The 25,376-nt window shown below is 43.8% G+C and overlaps 1 pseudogene; it reads right to left on the bottom strand.

Moving 5' to 3' along the window:
- LOC145105843 (uncharacterized) overlaps positions 1-25,376 on the bottom strand; it is a 116,544-nt pseudogene that overhangs the window by 72,615 nt on the left and 18,553 nt on the right.

Here is a 25,376-nt window from a genome sequence, read left to right as displayed (position 1 = left end):
CTGCTTGCTCCAAGCTTCGATTTGACTGGTCGTAGGCCCGAAACGGAGATTCGTAGCCAAAGTTATGGCCATTTCCGTGAAGCCCCTTTAGTCACACGATCGTGAGCCTCTAGGAACGCAAAGGCCCGATCCTCCACACTAGGGACCGCATCATCCCCTCCTGGGTAGACAAAATTCGACCTCGAATGTGCACCATGGTCATCATCAGAAGAATCCCCATAATAAGGAAGCAAATGCTTTACATTGAAAACATCGGAACAACGAATGTGGCTTGGCAACTGTAGACGGTAAGCATTGGAATTAATCTTCTCCACAATCTCCACCGGTCCAATCTTCTTAGCTGACAGCTTGTTGTACTCACCAACCGAAAAACGATCTTTAGTCAAAACAGCCCAAACAAAGTCACCTACTTCAAAATCAACTTGTCTGCGTTTTTTATATGCATCTTGCTTGTACTTGGAGTTAGCTCGAACCAAGTTGTCATGAACAGCCTTATGAACATCATGCAGTCCTCCAACAAAATCCTGCACTTTCTTTGGAACAACCCTAGAAACAGGCAGTGACATCAAATCAAGTGGTCCCCGTGGCTGAACAGAATAGACCACCTGGAATGGACTATATCCAGTACTTCGGTTGATAGCATGATTATGAGCAAACTCAGCTTGACAAAGCTTCTGATCCCAGGTCTTCACATGATCACCCACTAAACACCGCAAAATATTACCAAGGGATCGATTGACAACCCTGTTTCGCCATCCGTTTGAGGATGATATGAACTACTAAAATTGAGTTGAGTGTTCACCATTTTCCATAGGCTGCACCAAAAATGACTCAAAAACCTAGTGTCTCGATCTGAAACAATAGAAGACGGCAATCCATGCAAACGGTAGACGTCTCGAAAGAATAACTGGGCCACAATAACTGCATCTGTCGTCTTTTTGCAAGGAATAAAGTGCACCATCTTAGAAAAACGATCAACAACCACAAATATTGAATCATTTCCCTGTTGAGTACGTGGTAAACCCAACACAAGATCCATGCTGATGTCTACCCAAGGTTGTGATGGAACAGGCAAAGGCATATAGAGGCCTGCATTGGTAGATGTGCCCTTTGACACCTGACAGATTCGACACCGTTTAACATATCTATCCACCTCCTTGCGCATTGTAGGCCAAAAATAAGATGATTGTACCAACTGTAAAGTGCGATCTCGGCCGACATGCCCTTCACCATGCAGCTCCCTAATGATTTGAAGGCGGAGACTAGAATCAGGGATGCACAATTGATTGCCTTTGAAAAGAAAACCTTCATGCAGTAGAAAATCAGACATCTGTCCAGATTGTATACCCTGCAGAAAAACAGAAAAATAAGGATCAACTGTTAGCTGCTCCATGAAGACATCCATCCCCGGCACACCAACCCTCATGGAAACTAGCAAATTACTCCTCCGACTCAATGCATCAGCCACCCGATTTGACATCCCAGACTTGTGTTTCACCACGAAAGTGAATTTTTCCAAGAACGACATCCACCTCCCATGTTTGTGTGACACCTTATCTTGACTGCGAATATGTCTTAATGAATCATGATCTGTGAACAAAAGAAATTCCTTATGAAATAAATAATGGCGCCAATGCTTTACAGCTTGGACCACTGCATAGAACTCAACATCATAAGTGCTATAATGCAGCTTTGGCCCCGTCAACTTCTCACTAAAATAGGCAACCGGTCGTCCTCCTTGACTTAGAATTGCTCCAATCCCAACCTTGGAAGCATCCGTGTGTAATTCAAACACTTGAGAAAAAGTCTGGCAATACAAGGATCGGTGATGTAGTAAGCTTCTCTTTTACTAATTGGAAAGCTGATTCTGCTGCTTCGGTCCAAGTAAAGGCCTTCCCTTTCATACAATCAGTCACCGGTGCCATAATGGAACTAAAGTTTGGAATAAACCTCCTATAGAATGAAGCAAGGCCATGAAAGCTTCGAACTTCAGTGATGGTAGTTGGACTTGGCCATTGTCTGACAGCTGCTACTTTAGACTCGTCCACCTGTATTCCTTCCCCAGAAACAACATACCCCAAGAACAAGACTTTAGGAACCATAAACACACATTTCTTCAGAGTTGCATACAAACTATCCCGTCGAAGTACGGTCAAAACCTGCCTCACATGGTTGACATGCTCACCAAAAGTAGCAGTGTAAATAAGTATGTCATCAAAATAAACGACTACAAATTTACCAATAAAGGGCCTGAACAACTGGTTCATCACACGCATAAACGTACTAGGAGCGTTTGATAAACCGAAATGCATCACCAACCACTCATACAATCCTTCACGAGTCTTGAAGGCAGTCTTCCACTCATCCCCAGGCCTAAGTCGTATCTGATAGTACCCGCTCTTCAAGTCCAGTTTCGTAAGGATAGAGGCACCGCTAATCTGGTCAAGTAGGTCATCAAGTCGAGGAATTGGAAATTTGTACCTCACCGTGATCTTATTGATGGCGCGACTATCAACACACATACGCCAAGTACCATCCTTTTTAGGAGTCAACAAAGCAGGAACAACACACGGGCTCATGCTCTCCCGAACATGACCTTGTGAAATCAAGTCCTCCACCTGTCGTCGTAACTCCTCATGCTCTCCGGGACTCATTCTGTAATGTGGCCTATTAGGCAACTGAGCTCCTGGTTGTAAATCAATATGATGCTGGATGTCACGTAAAGGTGGCAAACCATCAGGTAATTCATTAGGGAAAACATCAGCGAATTCCTTGAGCAGAGGAACCATAGCCTCAGGAATTTCAACTTCCTTAGCGACTTCCTTCCCGAGCAATACAAAAATTTCACCTTCCGCCTCCAACTCGTCTTCATACTGATTAAGGGTCAGTAGAGTACCCGAAGGTCTCGGAACTGGCTCCTTTGGCTTACTGGGAACCAATGTTATCTTCACACCACCAAACAAGAAACTGTAAGTATTAGTCCGCCCGTTATGATCTATGTTACGATCATACTCCCAAGGTCTGCCCAACAACAAATGACAAGCATCCATAGCAACCACATCACACCACACATCATCTTTATACGTGGTACCAACAGAAAATTGAATAAGGGCTCGTTTAGATACAGTGACCTCGCCACCCTTCTTAAGCCACTGTAGCTTGTAAGGCTTAGGGCGATTTTCTGTTTTCAAAGCCAACTTTTGAACTACTTCTTCAGATATAAGGTTATCACAACTTCCTGAATCAATAACAAAAGTACAAACCTTTCCCAAAATAGTACATGTCGACTAAAAGATGTTGTGTTTGAGCCAATCATCACCAATAACTTTTGGTATAAAACAAGACCGCCTTACCACCAAATTTACCCCCACATCTCCAGTTACAACTTCCTCTTCGCATTGATGCTCTTCGTCATACACAGGGAGATCTTCGTAATTTTCACCGACATCATCATTTTGCCAATCATCATGCTCAGCAAACAAATGACGTTTTCCGACCTTCTTGCACTCTGATTGTCGGTGACCTGTCTCCCCACAACTAAAACACTTCAAGCTGCTACTAACAGTTGTGCTAGGATTTGGTACAACACTGTTAGATGTCGGTCTTTGTTGATTAGGCACAACACGGGGTACCATACCACCCGTCCCGGAACTTCCTCCAATATTAGCAGTTGAAGACGAATCGCCCACCCGACGACTTTGTTTCTCAAAAGCCAACGTCCGTTGGTGCGCTTCAGAAATAGATACCGGGTCAAACATATTTACAGACCCGTAGACCCCCAATATATCGAGCAACGAGTTGTTCCTCTGTCTCCTGGATATCGTTTCGGGCAATCAATTGGTAGAACTCAGTTGTGTAATCGTCAACTGATTTGGCACCCTGCTTCAGATTTTTCAACCGTTGGTACATCAACCTTTGAAAGTTATGGGGTAGGAAGTTGGATCGTAAACACTTCTTCATCTTCCTCCAAGTCATGACCTTTGACTTTCCGAGCCTGTCTCATGTCAGTTTTAGTTGTTGCCACCATGCAGATGCCCTACCACGTAGCCTGGTAGCAATCAATGACACTCTTTTGTTTTCAGGGACTTCTTTGAACTGAAAAACTTCCTAAACAGTAGCCAACCAGTCGATGAACCCCTCCGGATTCGAACTGACCCCATCGAATTCTGGGATATCAATTCTCATTCCGGCCTCCCAACGCCTATTGTCACCTCTATGATCACGCCTTGGCCGCCTTTCTAGATCGTCTTGAGAATATGAACCGTCACTGCCGCCGAACGGGTTCCCAAATTCACCATCTTCCACTTGAGAATGTGTTCGAGACCTTTGCCCTCCTCGATTCATCAGTTCGACCATCCTATCAGTCAGTTGGTCAACCATTTGATCCATCCTCTCCTCCATTCGTGCCATAATACGTTCTTCTAGTTCTTGCTCATGAACATTAGCGGGCGTCCTGTTTCTCCTCGGAGGCATTTTGAACCAGGAATTCGGCTCTGATACCAACTGATGCAGTGCAAAAAAACAACACAAAGATAACCAAGAATGAACCTGTTGATTCTAAAAGAATAGCCAGGACAGTCTCTTCAAAACCACGTTGATTCTACGAATACCGTGGGATTGGCTTCAAAATCTGGGTTAACACACAGAATTTGGGAGAAAATCGAAAGTTCATAAAATTGATGATCGACCATCCAAATTACATCAAAAACAATTAAATAAGAAGCAGAAATTAAAATGAAACCCTAAAAGTCCATGGGCCAAATACAAACCCAAAAACAAAACCCAAAAATTAAGGAAAAATAACAAAATTGTTCATAACTCCATTTAGAAAGCGATTTCTGGACTCAAAAATAGGTAAGTCCCCTTTGGGGACTTATCTAGACGTGCTCCTTGCTCCAAGCTTCAATTTGACTGGTCGTAGGCCCGAAACAGAGATTCGTAGCCAAAGTTATGGCCATTTCCGTGAAGCCCCTTTAGTCACACGATCGTGAGCCTCTAGGAACGCAAGGGCCCAATCCTCCACACTAGGGACCGCATCATCCCCATCTGGGTAGACAAAATTCGACCTCGAATGTGCACCATGGTCATCATCAGAAGAATCCCCATAATAAGGAAGCAAATGCTTTACATTGAAAACATCGGAACAACGAATGTGGCTTGGCAACTGTAGACGGTAAGCATTGGAATTAATCTTCTCCACAATCTCCACCGGTCCAATCTTCTTAGCTGACAGCTTGTTGTACTCACCAACCGAAAAACGATCTTTAGTCAAAACAGCCCAAACAAAGTCACCTACTTCAAAATCAACTTGTCTGCGTTTTTTATCTGCATCTTGCTTGTACTTGGAGTTAGCTCGAACCAAGTTGTCATGAACAACCTTATGAACATCATGCAGTCCTCCAACAAAATCCTGCACTTTCTTTGGAACAACCCTAGAAACAGGCAGTGACATCAAATCAAGTGGTCCCCGTGGCTGAACAGAATAGACCACCTGGAATGGACTATATCCAGTACTTCGGTTGATAGCATGATTATGAGCAAACTCAGCTTGACAAAGCTTCTGATCGCAGGTCTTCACATGATCACCCACTAAACACCGCAAAATATTACCAAGGGATCGATTGACAACCTCTGTTTGGCCATCCGTTTGAGGATGATATGCACTACTAAAATTGAGTTGAGTGTTCATAATTTTCCATAGGCTGCGCCAAAAATGACTCAAAAACCTAGTGTCTCGATCTGAAACAATAGAAGACGGCAATCCATGCAAACGTTAGACGTCTCGAAAGAATAACTGGGCCACAATAACTGCATCCGTCGTCTTTTTGCAAAGAATAAAGTGCACCATCTTAGAAAAACGATCAACAACCACAAATATTGAATCATTTCCCTGTTGAGTACGTGGTAAACCCAACACAAGATCCATGCTGATGTCTACGTAAGGTTGTGATGGAACAGGCAAAGGCATATAGAGGCCTGCATTGGTAGATGTACCCTTTGACACCTGACAGATTCGACATTGTTTAACATATCTATCCACCTCCTTGCGCATTGTAGGCCAAAAATAAGATGATTGTACCAACTGTAAAGTGCGATCTCGGCCGACATGCCCTTCACCATGCAGATCCCTAATGATTTGAAGGCGGAGACTAGAATCAGGGATGCACAATTGATTGCCTTTGAAAAGAAAACCTTCATGCAGTAGAAAATCAGACATCTGTCCAGATTGTATACCCTGCAGAACAACAGAAAAATAAGGATCAACCGTTAGCTGCTCCATGAGGACATCCATCCCCGGCACACCAACCCTCATGGAAACTAGCAAATTACTCCTCCGAATCAATGCATCAGCCACCCGATTTGACATCCCAGACTTGTGTTTCACCACGAAAGTGAATTTTTCCAAGAACGACATCCACCTCCCATGTTTGTGTGACACCTTATCTTGACTGCGAATATGTCTTAATCAATCATGATCTGTGAACAAAACAAATTCCTTATGAAATAAATAATGGCGCCAATGCTTTACAGCTTGGACCACTGCATAGAACTCAACATCATAAGTGCTATAATGCAGCTTTGGCCCCGTCAACTTCTCACTAAAATAGGCAACCGGTCGTCCTCCTTGACTTAGAACTGCTCCAATCCCAACCTTGGAAGCATCCGTGTGTAATTCAAACACTTGAGAAAAGTCTAGCAATACAAGGATCGGTGATGTAGTAAGCTTTTCTTTTACTAATTGGAAAGCTGAATTTGCTGCTTCGGTCCAAGTAAAGGCCTTCCCTTTCATACAATCAGTCACCGGTGCCATAATGGAACTAAAGTTTGGAATAAACCTCCTATAGAATGAAGCAAGGCCATGAAAGCTTCGAACTTCAGTGATGGTAGTTGGACTTGGCCATTGTCTGACAGCTGCTACTTTAGACTCGTCCACCTGTATTCCTTCCCCAGAAACAACATACCCCAAGAACAAGACTTTAGGAACCATAAACACACATTTCTTCAGAGTTGCATACAAACTATCCCGTCGAAGTACGGTCAAAACCTGCCTCACATGGTTGACATGCTCACCAAAAGTAGCAGTGTAAATAAGTATGTCATCAAAATAAACGACTACAAATTTACCAATAAAGGGCCTGAACAACTGGTTCATCACACGCATAAATGTACTAGGAGCGTTTGATAAACCGAAATGCATCACCAACCACTCATACAATCCTTCACGAGTCTTGAAGGCAGTCTTCCACTCATCCCCAGGCCTAAGTCGTATCTGATAGTACCCGCTCTTCAAGTCCAGTTTCGTAAAGATAGAGGCACCGCTAATCTGGTCAAGTAGGTCATCAAGTCGAGGAATTGGAAATATGTACCTCACCGTGATCTTATTGATGGCGCGACTATCAACACACATACGCCAAGTACCATCCTTTTTAGGAGTCAACAAAGCAGGAACAGCACACGGGCTCATGCTCTCCCGAACATGACCTTTTGAAATCAAGTCCTCCACCTGTCGTCGTAACTCCTCATGCTCTCCGGGACTCATTCTGTAATGTGGCCTATTAGGCAACTGAGCTCCTGGTTGTAAATCAATATGATGCTGGATGTCACGTAAAGGTGGCAAACCATCAGGTAATTCATTAGGGAAAACATCAGCGAATTCCTTGAGCAGAGGAACCATAGCCTCAGGAATTTCAACTTCCTTAGCGACTTCCTTCCGGAGCAATACAAAAATTTCACCTTCCGCCTCCAAGTCGTCTTCAAACTGATTAAGGGTCAGTAGAGTACCCGAAGGTCTCGGAACTGGCTCCTTTGGCTTACTGGGAACCAATGTTATCTTCACACCACCAAACAAGAAACTGTAAGTATTAGTCCGCCCGTTATGATCTATGTTACGATCATACTCCCAAGGTCTGCCCAACAACAAATGACAAGCATCCATAGCAACCACATCACACCACACATCATCTTTATACGTGGTACCAACAGAAAATTGAACAAGGGCTCGTTTAGATACAGTGACCTTGCCACCCTTCTTAAGCCACTGTAGCTTGTAAGGCTTAGGGCGATTTTCTGTTTTCAAAGCCAACTTTTGAACTGCTTCTTCAGATATAAGGTTATCACAACTTCCTTAATCAATAACAAAAGTACAAACCTTTCCCAAAATAGTACATGTCGACTGAAAGATGTTGTGTTTGAGCCAATCATCACCAATAACTTTTGGTGTAAAACAAGACCGCCTTACCACCAAATTTACCCCCACATCTCCAGTTACAACTTCCTCTTCGCATTGATGCTCTTCGTCATACACAGGGGGATCTTCATAATTTTCACCGGCATCATCATTTTGCCAATCATCTTGCTCAGCAAACAAATGACGTTTTCCGACCTTCTTGCACTCTGATTGTCGGTGACCTGTCTCCCCACAACTCAAACACTTCAAGCTGCTACTAACAGTTGTCCTAGGATTTGGTACAACACTGTTAGATGTCGGTCTTTGTTGATTAGGCACAACACGGGGTACCATACCACCCGTCCCGGAACTTCCTCCAATATTAGCAGTTGAAGACGAACCCCCCACCCGACGACTTTGTTTCTCAAAAGCCAACGTCCGTTGGTGCGCTTCAGAAATAGATACCGGGTCAAACATATTTACAGAGTCCATGATTTGGACCCGTAGACCCCCAATATATCGAGCAACGAGTTGTTCCTCTGTCTCCTGGATATCGTTTCGGGCAATCAATTGGTAGAACTCAGTTGTGTAATCGTCAACTGATTTGGCACCCTGCTTCAGATTTTGCAACCGTTGGTACATCAACCTTTGAAAGTTATGGGGTAGGAAATTGGATCATAAACACTTCTTCATCTTCCTCCAAGTCATGACCTTTGACTTTCCGAGCCTGTCTCATGTCAGTTTTAGTTGTTGCCACCATGCAGATGCCCTACCACGTAGCCTGGTAGCAATCAATGACACTCTTTTGTTTTCAGGGACTTCTTTGAACTCAAAAACTTCCTCAACAATAGCCAACCAGTCGATGAACCCCTCCGGATTCGAACTGACCCCATAGAATTCTGGGATATCAATTCTCATTCCGGCCTCCCAACGCCTATTGTCACCTCTATGATCACGCCTTGGCCGCCTTTCTAGATCGTCTTCAGAATATGAACCGTCACTGCCGCCGAACGGGTTCCCAAATTCACCATCTTCCACGTGAGAATGTGTTCGAGACCTTTGCCCTCCTCGATTCATCAGTTCGACCATCCTATCAGTCAGTTGGTCAACCATTTAATCCGTCCTCTCCTCCATTCGTGCCATAATACGTTCTTCTAGTTCTTGCTCATGAACATTAGCGGGCGTCCTGTTTCTCCTCGGAGGCATTTTGAACCAGGAATTCGGCTCTGATACCAACTGATGCAGCGCAAAAAAACAACACAAAGATAACCAAGAATGAACCTGTTGATTCTAAAAGAATGGCCAGTACAATCTCTTCAAAACCACGTTGGTTCTACGAATACCGTGGGATTGGCTTCAAAATCTGGGTTAACACACAGAATTTGGGAGAAAATCGAAAGTTCATAAAATTGATGATCGACCATCCAAATTACATCAAAACAGTTAAATAAGAAGCAGAAATTAAAATGAAACCCTAAAAGTCCATGGGCCAAATACAAACCCAAAAACAAAACCCAAAAATTAAGGAAAAATAACAAAGTTGTTCATAACTCCATTTAGTACCCGCTCTTCAAGTCCAGTTTCGTAAAGATAGAGGCACCGCTAATCTGGTCAGTAAAGATAGAGGCACCGCTAATCTGGTCAAGTAGGTCATCAATTCGAGGAATTGGAAATTTGTACCTCATCGTGATCGTATTGATGGCGCGACTATCAACACACATACGCCAAGTACCATCCTTTTTAGGAGTCAACAAAGCAGGAACAGCACACGGGCTCATGCTCTCCCGAACATGACCTTTTGAAATCAAGTCCTCCACCTGTCGTCGCAACTCCTCATGCTCTCCGGGACTCATTCTGTAATGTGGCCTATTAGGCAACTGAGCTCCTGGTTGTAAATCAATATGATGCTGGATGTCACGTAAAGGTGGCAAACCATCAGGTAATTCATTAGGGAAAACATCAGCGAATTCCTTAAGCAGAGGAACCATAGCCTCAGGTATTTCAACCTCCTTAGCGACTTCCTTCCCGAGCAATACAAAAATTTCACCTTCCGCCTCCAACTCGTCTTCAAACTGATTAAGGGTCAGTAGAGTACCCGAAGGTCTCGGAACTGGCTCCTTTGGCTTACTGGGAACCAATGTTATCTTCACACCACCAAACAAGAAACTGTAAGTATTAGTCCGCCCGTTATGATCTATGTTACGATCATACTCCCAAGGTCTGCCCAACAACAAATGACAAGCATCCATAGCAACCACATCAGACCACACATCATCTTTATACGTGGTACCAACAGAAAATTGAACAAGGGCTCGTTTAGATACAGTGACCTCGCCACCCTTCTTAAGCCACTGTAGCTTGTAAGGCTTAGGGCGATTTTCTGTTTTCAAAGCCAACTTTTGAACTGCCTCTTCAGATATAAGGTTATCACAACTTCCTGAATCAATAACAAAAGTACAAACCTTTCCCAAAATAGTACATGTCGACTGAAAAATGTTGTGTTTGAGCCAATCATCACCAATAACTTTTGGTGTAAAACAAGACCGCCTTACCACCAAATTTACCCCCACATCTCCAGTTACAACTTCCTCTTCGCATTGATGCTCTTCGTCATACACAGGGGGATCTTCGTAATTTTCACCGGCATCATCATTTTGCCAATCATCTTGCTCAGCAAACAAATGACGTTTTCCGACCTTCTTGCACTCTGATTGTCGGTGACCTGTCTCCCCACAACTAAAACACTTCAAGCTGCTACTAACAGTTGTCCTAGGATTTAGTCCAACACTGTTAGATGTCGGTCTTTGTTGATTAGGCACAACGCGGGGTACCATACCACCCGTCCCGGAACTTCCTCCAATATTAGCAGTTGAAGACGAACCGCCCACCCGACGACTTTGTTTCTCAAAAGCCAACGCCCGTTGGTGCGCTTCAGAAATTGATACCGGGTCAAACATATTTACAGAGTCCATGATTTGGACCCGTAGACCCCCAATATATCGAGCAACGAGTTGTTCCTCTGTCTCTTGGATATCGTTTCGGGCAATCAATTGGTAGAACTCAGTTGTGTAATCGTCAACTGATTTGGCACCCTGCTTCAGATTTTGCAACCGTTGGTACATCAACCTTTGAAAGTTATGGGGTAGGAAGTTGGATCGTAAACACTTCTTCATCTTCCTCCAAGTCACGACCTTTGACTTTCCGAGCCTGTCTCGTGTCAGTTTTAGTTGTTGCCACCATGCAGATGCCCTACCACGTAGCCTGGTAGCAATCAATGACACTCTTTTGTTTTCAGGGACTTCTTTGAACTCAAAAACTTCCTCAACAGTAGCCAACCAGTCGATGAACCCCTCCGGATTCGAACTGACCCCATCGAATTCTGGGATATCAATTTTCATTCCGGCCTCCCAACGCCTATTGTCACCTCTATGATCACGCCTTGGACGCCTTTCTAGATCGTCTTCAGAATATGAACCGTCACTGCCGCCGAACGGGTTCCCAAATTCACCATCTTCCACTTGAGAATGTGTTCGAGACCTTTGCCCTCCTCGATTCATCAGTTCGACCATCCTATCAGTCAGTTGGTCAACCATTTGATCCATCCTCTCCTCCATTCGTGCCATAATACGTTCTTCTAGTTCTTGCTCATGAACATTAGCGGGCGTCCTGTTTCTCCTCGGAGGCATTTTGAACCAGGAATTCGGCTCTGATACCAACTGATGCAGCGCAAAAAAACAACACAAAGATAACCAAAAATGAACCTGTTGATTCTAAAAGAATAGCCAGGACAATCTCTTCAAAACCACGTTGATTCTACGAATACCGTGGGATTGGCTTCAAAATCTGGGTTAACACACAGAATTTGGGAGAAAATTGAAAGTTCATAAAATTGATGATCGACCATCCAAATTACATCAAAAACAGTTAAATAAGAAGCAGAAATTAAAATGAAACCCTAAAAGTCCATGGGCCAAATACAAACCCAAAAATTAAGGAAAAATAACAAAATTGTTCATAACTCCATTTAGAAAGCGATTTCTGGACTCAAAAATGGGTAAGTCCCCTTTGGGGACTTATCGAGACGTGCTCCTTGCTCCAAGCTTCGATTTGACTGGTCGTAGGCCCGAAACGGAGATTCGTAGCCAAAGTTATTGCCATTTCCGTGAAGCCCCTTTAGTCACACGATCGTGGGCCTCTAGGAACACAAGGGCCCGATCCTCCACTCTAGGGCCCGCATCATCCCCTCCTGGGTAGACAAAATTCGACCTCGAATGTGCACCATGGTCATCATCAGAAGAATCCCCATAATAAGGAAGCAAATGCTTTACATTGAAAACATCGGAACAACGAATGTGGCTTGGCAATTGTAAACGGTAAGCATTGGAATTAATCTTCTCCACAATCTCCACCGGTCCAATCTTCTTAGCTGACAGCTTGTTGTACTCACCAACCGAAAAACGATCTTTAGTCAAAACAGCCCAAACAAAGTCACCTACTTCAAAATCAACTTGTCTGCGTTTTTTATCTGCATCTTGCATGTACTTGGAGTTAGCTCGGACCAAGTTGTCATGAACAGCCTTATGAACATCATGCAGTCCTCCAACAAAAACCTGCACTTTCTTTGGAACAACCCTAGAAACAGGCAGTGACATCAAATCAAGTGGTCCCCGTGGCTGAACAGAATAGACCACCTGGAATGGACTATATCCAGTACTTCGGTTGATAGCATGATTATGAGCAAACTCAGCTTGACAAAGCTTCTGATCCCAGGTCTTCACATGATCACCCACTAAACACCGCAAAATATTACCAAGGGATCGATTGACAACCTCTGTTTGGCCATCCGTTTGAGGATGATATGCACTACTAAAATTGAGCTGAGTGTTCACCATTTTCCATAGGCTGCGCCAAAAATGACTCAAAAACCTAGTGTCTCGATCTGAAACAATAGAAGACGGCAATCCATGTAAACGGTAGACGTCTCGAAAGAATAACTGGGCCACATTAACTGCATCCGTTGTCTTTTTGCAAGGAATAAAGTGCACTATCTTAGAAAAACGATCAACAACCACAAATATTAAATCATTTCCCCGTTGAGTACGTGGTAAACCCAACACAAGATCCATGCTGATGTCTACCCAAGGTTGTGATGGAACAAGCAAAGGCATTTAGAGGCCTGCATTGGTAGATGTGCCCTTTGACACCTGACAGATTCGACACCGTTTAACATATCTATCCACCTCCTTGCGCATTGTAGGCCAAAAATAAGATGATTGTACCAACTGTAAAGTGCGATCTCGGCCGACATGCCCTTCACCATGCAGCTCCCTAATGATTTGAAGGCGGAGACTAGAATCAGGGATGCACAATTGATTGCCTTTGAAAAGAAAACCTTCATGCAGTAGAAAATCAGACATCTGTCCAGATTGTATACCCTGCATAACAACAGAAAAATAAGGATCAACCGTTAGCTGCTCCATGAGGACATCCATCCCCGGCACACCAACCCTCATGGAAACTAGCAAATTACTCCTCCGACTCAATGCATCAGCCACCCGATTTGACATCCCAGACTTGTGTTTCACCACGAAAGTGAATTTTTCCAAGAACGACATCCACCTCCCATGTTTGTGTGACACCTTATCTTGGCTTATAGGGAACCAATGTTATCTTCACACCACCAAACAAGAAACTGTAAGTATTAGTCCGCCCGTTATGATCTATGTTACGATCATACTCCCAAGGTCTGCGCAACAACAAATGACAAGCATCCATAGCAACCACATCACACCACACATCATCTTTATACGTGGTACCAACAGAAAATTAAACAAGGGCTCGTTTAGATACAGTGACCTCGCCACCCTTCTTAAGCCACTGTAGCTTGTAAGGCTTAGGGCGATTTTCTGTTTTCAAAGGCAACTTTTGAACTGCGTCTTTAGATATAAGGTTATCACAACTTCATGAATCAATAACAAAAGTACAAACCTTTCCCAAAATAGTACATGTCGACTGAAAGATGTTGTGTTTGAGCCAATCATCACCAATAACTTTTGGTGTAAAACAAGACCGCCTTACCACCAAATTTACCCCCACATCTCAGTTTACAACTTCCTCTTCGCATTCATGTTCTTCGTCATACACAGGGGGATCTTCGTAATTTTCACCGGCATCATCATTTTGCCAATCATCTTGCTCAGCAAACAAATGACGTTTTCCGACCTTCTTGCACTCTGATTGTCGGTGACCTGTCTCCCCACAACTAAAACACTTCAAGCTGCTACTAACAGTTGTCCTAGGATTTGGTCCAACACTGTTAGATGTCGGTCTTTGTTGATTAGGCACAACGCGGGGTACCATACCACCCGTCCCGGAACCTCCTCCAATATTAGCAGTTGAAGACGAACCGCCCACCCGACGACTTTGTTTCTCAAAAGCCAACGCCCGTTGGTGCGCTTCAGAAATAGATACCGGGTCAAACATATTTACAGAGTCCATGATTTGGACCCGTAGACCCCCAATATATCGAGCAATGAGTTGTTCCTCTGTCTCCTGGATATCGTTTCAGGCAATCAATTGGTAGAACTCAGTTGTGTAATCGTCAACTGATTTGGCACCCTGCTTCAGATTTTGCAACCGTTGGTACATCAACCTTTGAAAGTTATGGGGTAGGAAGTTGGATCGTAAACACTTCTTCATCTTCCTCCAAGTCACGACCTTTGACTTTCCGAGCCTGTCTCGTGTCAGTTTTAGTTGTTGCCACCATGCAGATGCCCTACCACGTAGCCTGGTAGCAATCAATGACACTCTTTTGTTTTCAGGGACTTCTTTGAACTCACAAACTTCCTCAATAGTAGCCAACCAGTCGATGAAACCCTCCGGATTCAAACTGACCCCATCGAATTCTGGGATATCAATTCTCATTCCGGCCTCCCAACGCCTATTGTCACCTCTATGATCACGCCTTGGCCGCCTTTCTAGATCGTCTTCAGAATATGAACCGTCACTGCCGCCGAACGGGTTCCCAAATTCACCATCTTCCACTTGAGAATGTGTTCGAGACCTTTGCCCTCCTCGATTCATCAGTTCGACCATCCTATCAGTCAGTTGGTCAACCATTTGATCCATCCTCTCCTCCATTCGTGCCATAATACGTTCTTCTAGTTCTTGCTCATGAACATTAGCGGGCATCCTGTTTCTCCTCGGAGGCATTTTGAACCAGGAATTCGGCTCTGATACCAACTGATGCAGCGCAAAAAAACAACACAAAGATAACCAAAAATGAACCTGTTGATTCTAAAAGAATAGCCAGGACAATCTCTTCAAAACCACGTTGATTCTACGAATACCGTGGGATTGGCTTCAAAATCTGGGTTAACACACAGAATTTGGGAGAAAATCGAAAGTTCATAAAATTGATGATCGACCATCCAAATTACATCAAAAACAGTTAAATAAGAAGCAGAAATTAAAATGAAACCATAAAAGTCCATGGGCCAAATACAAACCCAAAAACAAAACCCAAAAATTAAGGAAAAATAACAAAATTGTTCATAACTCCATTTAGAAAGCGATTTTTGGACTCAAAAATGGGTAAGTCCCCTTTGGGGACTTATCGAGACGTGCTCCTTGCTCTAAGCTTCGATTTGACCGGTCGTAGGCCCGAAACGGAGATTCGTAGCCAAAGTTTTTGCCATTTCCGTGAAGCCCCTTTAGTCACACGATCGTGGGCCTCTAGGAACGCAAGGGCCCGATCCTCCACACTAGGGCCCGCATCATCCCCTCCTGGGTAGACAAAATTCGACCTCGAATGTGCACCATGGTCATCATCAGAAGAATCCCCATAATAAGGAAGCAAATGCTTTACATTGAAAACATCGGAACAACGAATGTGGCTTGGCAACTGTAGACGGTAAGCATTGGAATTAATCTTCTCCACAATCTCCACCGGTCCAATCTTCTTAGCTGACAGCTTGTTGTACTCACCAACCGAAAAACGATCTTTAGTCAAAACAGCCCAAACAAAGTCACCTACTTCAAAATCAACTTGTCTGCGTTTTTTATCTGCATCTTGCTTGTACTTGGAGTTAGCTCGGACCAAGTTGTCATGAACAGCCTTATGAACATCATGCAGTCCTCCAACAAAAACCTGCACTTTCTTTGGAACAACCCTAGAAACAGGCAGTGACATCAAATCAAGTGGTCCCCGTGGCTGAACAGAATAGACCACCTGGAATGGACTATATCCAGTACTTCTGTTGATAGCATGATTATGAGCAAACTCAGCTTGACAAAGCTTCTGATCCCAGGTCTTCACATGATCACCCACTAAACACCGCAAAATATTACCAAGGGATCGATTGACAACCTCTGTTTGGCCATCCGTTTGAGGATGATATGCACTACTAAAATTGAGCTGAGTGTTCACCATTTCCCATAGGCTGCGCCAAAAATGACTCAAAAACCTAGTATCTCGATCTGAAACAATAGAAGACGGCAATCCATGTAAACGGTAGACGTCTCGAAAGAATAACTGGGCCACATTAACTGCATCCGTCGTCTTTTTGCAAGGAATAAAGTGCACCATCTTAGAAAAACGATCAACAACCACAAATATTGAATCATTTCCCCGTTGAGTACGTGGTAAACCGAACACAAGATCCATGCTGATGTCTACCCAAGGTTGTGATGGAACAGGCAAAGGCATATAGAGGCCTGCATTGGTAGATGTGCCCTTTGACACCTGACAGATTCGACACCGTTTAACATATCTATCCACCTCCTTGCGCATTGTAGGCCAAAAATAAGATGATTGTACCAACTGTAAAGTGCGATCTCGGCCGACATGCCCTTCACCATGCAGCTCCCTAATGATTTGAAGGCGGAGACTAGAATCAGGGATGCACAATTGATTGCCTTTGAAAAGAAAACCTTCATGGAGTAGAAAATCAGACATCTGTCCAGATTGTATACCCTGCAGAACAACAGAAAAATAAGGATCAACCGTTAGCTGCTCCATGAGGACATCCATCCCCGGCACACCAACCCTCATGGAAACTACCAAATTACTCCTCCGACTCAATGCATCAGCCACCCGATTTGACATCCCAGACTTGTGTTTCACCACGAAAGTGAATTTTTCCAAGAACGACATCCACCTCCCATGTTTGTGTGACACCTTATCTTGACTGCGAATATGTCTTAATGAATCATGATCTGTGAACAAAACAAATTCCTTATGAAATAAATAATGGCGCCAATGCTTTACAGCTTGGACCACTGCATAGAACTCAACATCATAAGTGCTATAATGCAGCTTTGGCCCCGTCAACTTCTCACTAAAATAGGCAACCGGTCGTCCTCCTTGACTTAGAACTGCTCCAATCCCAACCTTAGAAGCATCCGTGTGTAATTCAAACACTTGAGAAAAGTCTGGCAATACAAGGATCGGTGATGTAGTAAGCTTCTCTTTTACTAATTGGAAAGCTGATTCTGCTGCTTCGGTCCAAGTAAAGGCCTTCCCTTTCATACAATCAGTCACCGGTGCCATAATGGAACTAAAGGTTGGAATAAACCTCCTATAGAATGAAGCAAGGCCATGAAAGCTTCGAACTTCAGTGATGGTAGTTGGACTTGGCCATTGTCTGACAGCTGCTACTTTAGACTCGTCCACCTGTATTCCTTCCCCAGAAACAACGTACCCCGAGAACAAGACTTTAGGAACCATAAACACACATTTCTTCAGAGTTGCATACAAACTATCCCGTCGAAGTACGGTCAAAACCTGCCTCACATGGTTGACATGCTCACCAAAAGTAGCACTGTAAATAAGTATGTCATCAAAATAAACGACTACAAATTTACCAATAAAGGGCCTGAACAACTGGTTCATCACACGCATAAATGTACTAGGAGCGTTTGATAAACCGAAATGCATCACCAACCACTCATACAATCCTTCACGAGTCTTGAAGGCAGTCTTCCACTCATCCCCAGGCCTAAGTCGTATCTGATAGTACCCGCTCTTCAAGTCCAGTTTCATAAAGATAGAGGCACCGCTAACCTGGTCAAGTAGGTCATCAAGTCGAGGAATTGGAAATCTGTACCTCATCGTGATCTTATTGATGGCGCGACTATCAACACACATACGCCAATTACCATCCTTTTTAGGAGTCAACAAAGCAGGAACAGCACACGGGCTCATGCTCTCCCAAACATGACCTTTTGAAATCAAGTCCTCCACCTGTCGTCGCAACTCCTCATGCTCTCCGGGACTCATTCTGTAATGTGGCCTATTAGGCAACTGAGCTCCTGGTTGTAAATCAATATGATGCTGGATGTCACGTAAAGGTGGCAAACCATCAGGTAATTCATTAGGGAAAACATCAGCGAATTCCTTAAGCAGAGGAACCATAGCCTCAGGAATTTCAACCTCCTTAGCGACTTCCTTCCCGAGCAATACAAAAATTTCACCTTCTGCCTCCAACTCGTCTTCAAACTAATTAAGGGTCAGTAGAGTACCCGCAGGTCTCGGAACTGGCTCCTTTGGCTTACTGGGAACCAATGTTATCTTTACACCACCAAACAAGAAACTGTAAGTATTAGTCCGCCCGTTATGATCTATGTTACGATCATACTCCCAAGGTCTGCCCAACAACAAATGACAAGCATCCATAGCAACCACATCACACCACACATCATCTTTATACGTGGTAGCAATAGAAAATTGAACAAGGGCTCGTTTAGATACAGTGACCTCGCCACCCTTCTTAAGCCACTGTAGCTTGTAAGGCTTAGGGCGATTTTCTGTTTTCAAAGCCAACTTTTGAACTGCTTCTTCAGATATAAGGTTATCACAACTTCCTGAATCAATAACAAAAGAACAAACCTTTCCCAAAATAGTACATGTCGACTGAAAGATGTTGTGTTTGAGCCAATCATCACCAATAACTTTTGGTGTAAAACAAGACCGCCTTACCACCAAATTTACCCCCACATCTCCAGTTACAACTTCCTCTTCGCATTGATGCTCTTCGTCATACACAGAGGGATCTTCGTAATTTTCACCGGCATCATCATTTTGCCAATCATCTTGCTCAGCAAACAAATGACGTTTTCCGACCTTCTTGCACTCTGATTGTCGGTGACCTGTCTCCCCACAACTAAAACACTTCAAGCTGCTACTAACAGTTGTCCTAGGATTTGGTCCAACACTGTTAGATGTCGGTCTTTGTTGATTAGGCACAACACGGGGTACCATACCACCCGTCCCGGAACTTCCTCCAATATTAGCAGTTGAAGACGAACCGCTCACCCGACGACTTTGTTTCTCAAAAGCCAACGCCCGTTGGTGCGCTTCAGAAATAGATACCAGGTCAAACATATTTACAGAGTCCATGATTTGGACCCGTAGACCCCCAATATATTGAGCAACGAGTTGTTCCTCTGTCTCCTGGATATCGTTTTGGGCAATCAATTGGTAGAACTCAGTTGTGTAATCGTCAACTGATTTGGCACCCTGCTTCAGATTTTGCAACCGTTGGTACATCAACCTTTGAAAGTTATGGGGTAGGAAGTTGGATCGTAAACACATCTTCATCTTCCTCCAAGTCACGACCTTTGACTTTCCGAGCCTGTCTCGTGTCAGTTTTAGTTGTTGCCACCATGCAGATGCCCTACCACGTAGCCTGGTAGCAATCAATGACACTCTTTTGTTTTCAGGGACTTCTTTGAACTCAAAAACTTCCTCAATAGTAGCCAACCAGTCGATGAACCCCTCCGGATTCAAACTTACCCCATCGAATTCTGGGATATCAATTCTCATTCCGGCCTCCCAACGCCTATTGTCACCTCTATGATCACGCCTTGGCCGCCTTTCTAGATCGTCTTCAGAATATGAGCTGTCACTGCCGCCGAACGGGTTCCCAAATTCACCATCTTCCACTTGAGAATGTGTTCGAGACCTTTGCTCTCCTCGATTCATCAGTTCGACCATCCTATCAGTCAGTTGGTCAACCATTTGATCCATCCTCTCCTCCATTCGTGCCATAATACGTTCTTCTAGTTCTTGCTCATGAACATTAGCGGGCATCCTGTTTCTCCTCGGAGGCATTTTGAACCAGGAATTCGGCTCTGATACCAACTGATGCAGCGCAAAAAAACAACACAAAGATAACCAAGAATGAACCTGTTGATTCTAAAAGAATAGCCAGGACAATCTCTTCAAAACCACGTTGATTCTACGAATACCGTAGGATTGGCTTCAAAATCTGGGTTAACACACAGAATTTGGGAGAAAATCAAAAATTCATAAAATTGATGATCGACCATCCAAATTACATCAAAAACAGTTAAATAAGAAGCAGAAATTAAAATGAAACCCTAAAAGTCCATGGGCGAAATACAAACCCAAAAACAAAACCCAAAAATTAAGAAAAAGTAACAAAATTGTTCATAACTCCATTTAGAAAGCGATTTCTGGACTCAAAAATGGGTAAGTCCCCTTTGGGTACTTATCTAGACGTGCTCCTTGCTCCAACTTTCGATTTGACTGGTCGTAGGCCCGAAACGGAGATTCGTAGCCAATGTTATGGCCTTTCCGTGAAGCCCCTTTAGTCACACGATCGTGGGCCTCTAGGAACGCAAGGGCCCGATCCTCCACACTAGGGCACGCATCATCCCCTCCTGGGTAGACGAAATTTGACCTCGAATGTGCACCATGGTCATCATCAGAAGAATCCCCATAATAAGGAAGCAAATGCTTTACATTGAAAACATCGGAACAACGAATGTGGCTTGGCAACTGTAGACGGTAAGCATTGGAATTAATCTTCTCCACAATCTCCACCGGTCCAATCTTCTTAGCTGACAGCTTGTTGTACTCACCAACTGAAAAACGATCTTTAGTCAAAACAGCCCAAACAAAGTCACCTACTTCAAAATCAACTTGTCTGCGTTTTTTATCTGCATCTTGCTTGTACTTGGAGTTAGCTCGGACCAAGTTGTCATGAACAGCCTTATGAACATCATGCAGTCCTCCAACAAAATCCTGCACTTTCTTTGGAACAACCCTAGAAATAGGCAGTGACATCAAATCAAGTGGTCCCCGTGGGTGAACAGAATAGACCACCTGGAATGGACTATATCCAGTACTTCGGTTGATAGCATGTTTATGAGAAAACTCAGCTTGACAAAGCTTCTGATCCCAGGTCTTCACATGTTCACCCACTAAACACTGCAAAATATTACCAAGGGAACGATTGACAACCTCTGTTTGGCCATCCGTTTGAGGATGATATGCACTACTAAAATTGAGCTGAGTGTTCACCATTTTCCATAGGCTGCGCCAAAAATGACCCAAAAACCTAGTGTCTCGATCTGAAACAATAGAAGACGGTAATCCATGCAAACGGTAGACGTCTCGAAAGAATAACTGGGCCACATTAACTGCATCCGTTGTCTTTTTGCAAGGAATAAAGTGCACCATCTTAGAAAAACGATCAACAACCACAAAAATTGAATCATTTCCCCGTTGAGTACGTGGTAAACCCAACAAAAAATCCATGCTGTTGTCTACCCAAGGTTGTGATGGAACAGGCAAAGGCATATAGAGGCCTGCATTGGTAGATGTGCCCTTTGACACCTGACAAATTCGACACCGTTTAACATATCTATCCACCTCCTTGCGCATTGTAGGCCAAAAATAAGATGATTGTACCAACTGTAAAGTGCGATCTCGGCCGACATGTCCTTCACCATGCAGCTCCCTAATGATTTGAAGGCGGATACTAGAATCAGGGATGCACAATTGATTGCCTTTGTAAAGAAAACCTTCATGCAGTAGAAAATCAGACATCTGTCCAGATTGTATACCCTGCAGAACAACAGAAAAATAAGGATCAACCGTTAGCTGCTCCATGAGGACATCCATCCCCGACACACCAACCCTCATGGAAACTAGCAAATTACTCCTCCGACTCAATGCATCAGCCACCCGATTTGACATCCCAGACTTGTGTTTCACCACGAAAGTGAATTTTTCCAAGAACGACATCCACCTCCCATGTTTGTGTGACACCTTATCTTGACTGCGAATATGTCTTAATGAATCATGATCTATGAACAAAACAAATTCCTTATGAAATAAATAATGGCGCCAATGCTTTACAGCTTGGACCACTGCATAGAACTCAACATCATAAGTGCTATAATGCAGCTTTGGCCCCGTGAACTTCTCACTAAAATAGGCAACCGGTCGTCCTCCTTGACTTAGAACTGCTCCAATCCCAACCTTGGAAGCATCCGTGTGTAATTCAAACACTTGAGAAAAGTCTGGCAATACAAGGATCGGTGATGTAGTAAGCTTCTCTTTTACTAATTGGAAAGCTGATTCTGCTGCTTCGGTCCAAGTAAAGGCCTTCCCTTTCATACAATAAGTCACCGGTGCCATAATGGAACTAAAGTTTGGAATAAACCTCCTATAGAATGAAGCAAGGTCATGAAAGCTTCGAACTTCAGTGATGGTAGTTGGTCTTGGCCATTGTCTGACAGCTGCTACTTTAGACTCGTCCACCTGTATTCCTTCCCCAGAAACAACGTACCCCAAGAACAAGACTTTAGGAACCATAAACACACATTTCTTCAGAGTTGCATACAAACTATCCCATCGAAGTACGGTCAAAACCTGCCTCACATGGTTGACATGCTCACCAAAAGTAGCACTTTAAATAAGTATGTCATCAAAATAAACGACTCCAAATTTACCAATAAAGGGCCTGAACAACTGGTTCATCACACGCATAAATGTACTAGGAGCGTTTGATAAACCGAAAGGCATCACCAACCACTCATACAATCCTTCACGAGTCTTGAAGGCAGTCTTCCACTCATCCCCAGGCCTAAGTCGTATCTGATAGTACCCGCTCTTCAAGTCTAGTTTTGTAAAGATAGAGGCACCACTAATCTGGTCAAGTAGGTCATCAAGTCGAGGAATTGGAAATTTGTACCTCACCGTGATCTTATTGATGGCGCGACTATCAACACACATACGCCAAGTACCATCCTTTTTAGGAGTCAACAAAGCAGGAACAGCACACGGGCTCATGCTCTCCCGGACATGACCTTTTGAAATCAAGTCCTCCACCTGTCGTCGCAACTCCTCATGCTCTATGGGACTCATTCTGTAATGTGGCCTATTAGGCAACTGAGCTCCTGGTTGTAAATCAATATGATGCTGGATGTCACGTAAAGGTGGAAAACCATCAGGTAATTCATTAGGGAAAATATCAGCGAATTCCTTGAGCAGAGGAACATAAGCCTCAGGAATTTCAACCTCCTTAGCGACTTCCTTCCCGAGCAGAACAAAAATTTCACCTTCCGCCTCCAACTCGTCTTCAAACTGATTAAGGGTCAGTAGAGTACCCGAAGGTCTCGGAACTGGCTCCTTTGGCTTACTGGGAACCAATGTTATCTTCACACCACCAAACAAGAAACTGTAAGTATTAGTCCGCCCGTTATGATCTATGTTACGATCATACTCCCAAGGTCTGCCCAACAACAAATGACAAGCATCCATAGCAACCACATCACACCACACATCATCTTTATACGTGGTACCAACAGAAAATTGAACAAGGGCTCGTTTAGATACAGTGACCTCGCCACCCTTCTTAAGCCACTGTAGCTTGTAAGGCTTAGGGCGATTTTCTGTTTTCAAAGCCAACTTTTGAACTGCTTCTTCAGATATAAGGTTATCACAACTTCCTGAATCAATAACAAAAGTACAAACCTTTCCCAAAATAGTACATGTCGACTGAAAGATGTTGTGTCTGAGCCAATCATCACCAATAACTTTTGGTGTAAAACAAGACCGCCTTACCACCAAATTTACCCCCACATCTCGAGTTACAACTTCCTCTTCGCATTGATGCTCTTCGTCATACACATGGGGATCTTCGTAATTTTCACCGGCATCATCATTTTGCCAATCATCTTGCTCAGCAAACAAATGACGTTTTCCGACCTTCTTTCACTCTGATTGTCAGTGACCTGTCTCCCCACAACTAAAACACTTCAAGCTGCTACTAACAATTGTCCTAGGATTTGGTCCAACACTGTTATATGTCGGTCTTTGTTGATTAGGCACAACACGGGGTACCGTACCACCCGTCCCGGAACTTCCTCCAATATTAGCAGTTGAAGACGAACCGCCCACCCGACGACTTTGTTTCTCAAAAGCCAACGTCCGTTGGTGCGCTTCAGAAATAGATACCGGGTCAAACATATTTACAGAGTCCATGATTTGGACCCGTAGACCCCCAATATATCGAGCAACGAGTTGTTCCTCTGTCTCCTGGATATCGTTTTGGGCAATCAATTGGTAGAACTCAGTTGTGTAATCGTCAACTGATTTGGCACCCTGCTTCAGATTTTGCAACCGTTGGTACATCAACCTTTGAAAGTTATGGGGTAGGAAGTTGGATCGTAAACACTTCTTCATCTTCCTCCAAGTCACGACCTTTGACTTTCCGAGCCTGTCTCGTGTCAGTTTTAGTTGTTGCCACCATGCAGATGCCCTACCACGTAGCCTGGTAGCAATCAATGACACTCTTTTGTTTTCAGGGACTTCTTTGAACTCAAAAACTTCCTCAACATTAGCCAACCAGTCGATGAACCCCTTCGGATTCGAACTGACCCCATCGAATTCTGGGATATCAATTCTCATTCCGGCCTCCCAACGCCTATTGTCACCTCTATGATCACGCCTTGGCCGCCTTTCTAGATCGTCTTCAGAATATGAACCGTCACTGCCGCCGAACGGGTTCCCAAATTCACCATCTTCCACTTGAGCATGTGTTCGAGACCTTTGCCCTCCTCGATTCATCAGTTTGACCATCCTATCAGTCAGTTGGTCAACCATTTGATCCATCCTCTCCTCCATTCGTGCCATAATACGTTCTTCTAGTTCTTGCTCATGAACATTAGCGGGCGTCCTGTTTCTCCTCGGAGGCATTTTGAACCAGGAATTCGGCTCTGATACCAACTGATGCAGCGCAAAAAAACAACACAAAGATAACCAAGAATGAACCTGTTGATTCTAAAAGAATAGCCAGGACAATCTCTTCAAAACCACGTTGATTCTACGAATACCGTGGGATTGGCTTCAAAATCTGGGTTAACACACAGAATTTGGGAGAAAATCGAAAGTTCA

This window comes from Lactuca virosa, chromosome 4 (genome assembly GCF_052849685.1).
Source record: "Lactuca virosa cultivar CGN04683 chromosome 4, Lactuca_virosa_CGN04683_v6, whole genome shotgun sequence".
In the NCBI taxonomy this organism is placed as follows: domain Eukaryota; kingdom Viridiplantae; phylum Streptophyta; class Magnoliopsida; order Asterales; family Asteraceae; genus Lactuca; species Lactuca virosa.
Note: the sequence above shows the minus strand (reverse complement) of the source record. Positions and strands in the feature narration are given on the sequence as shown.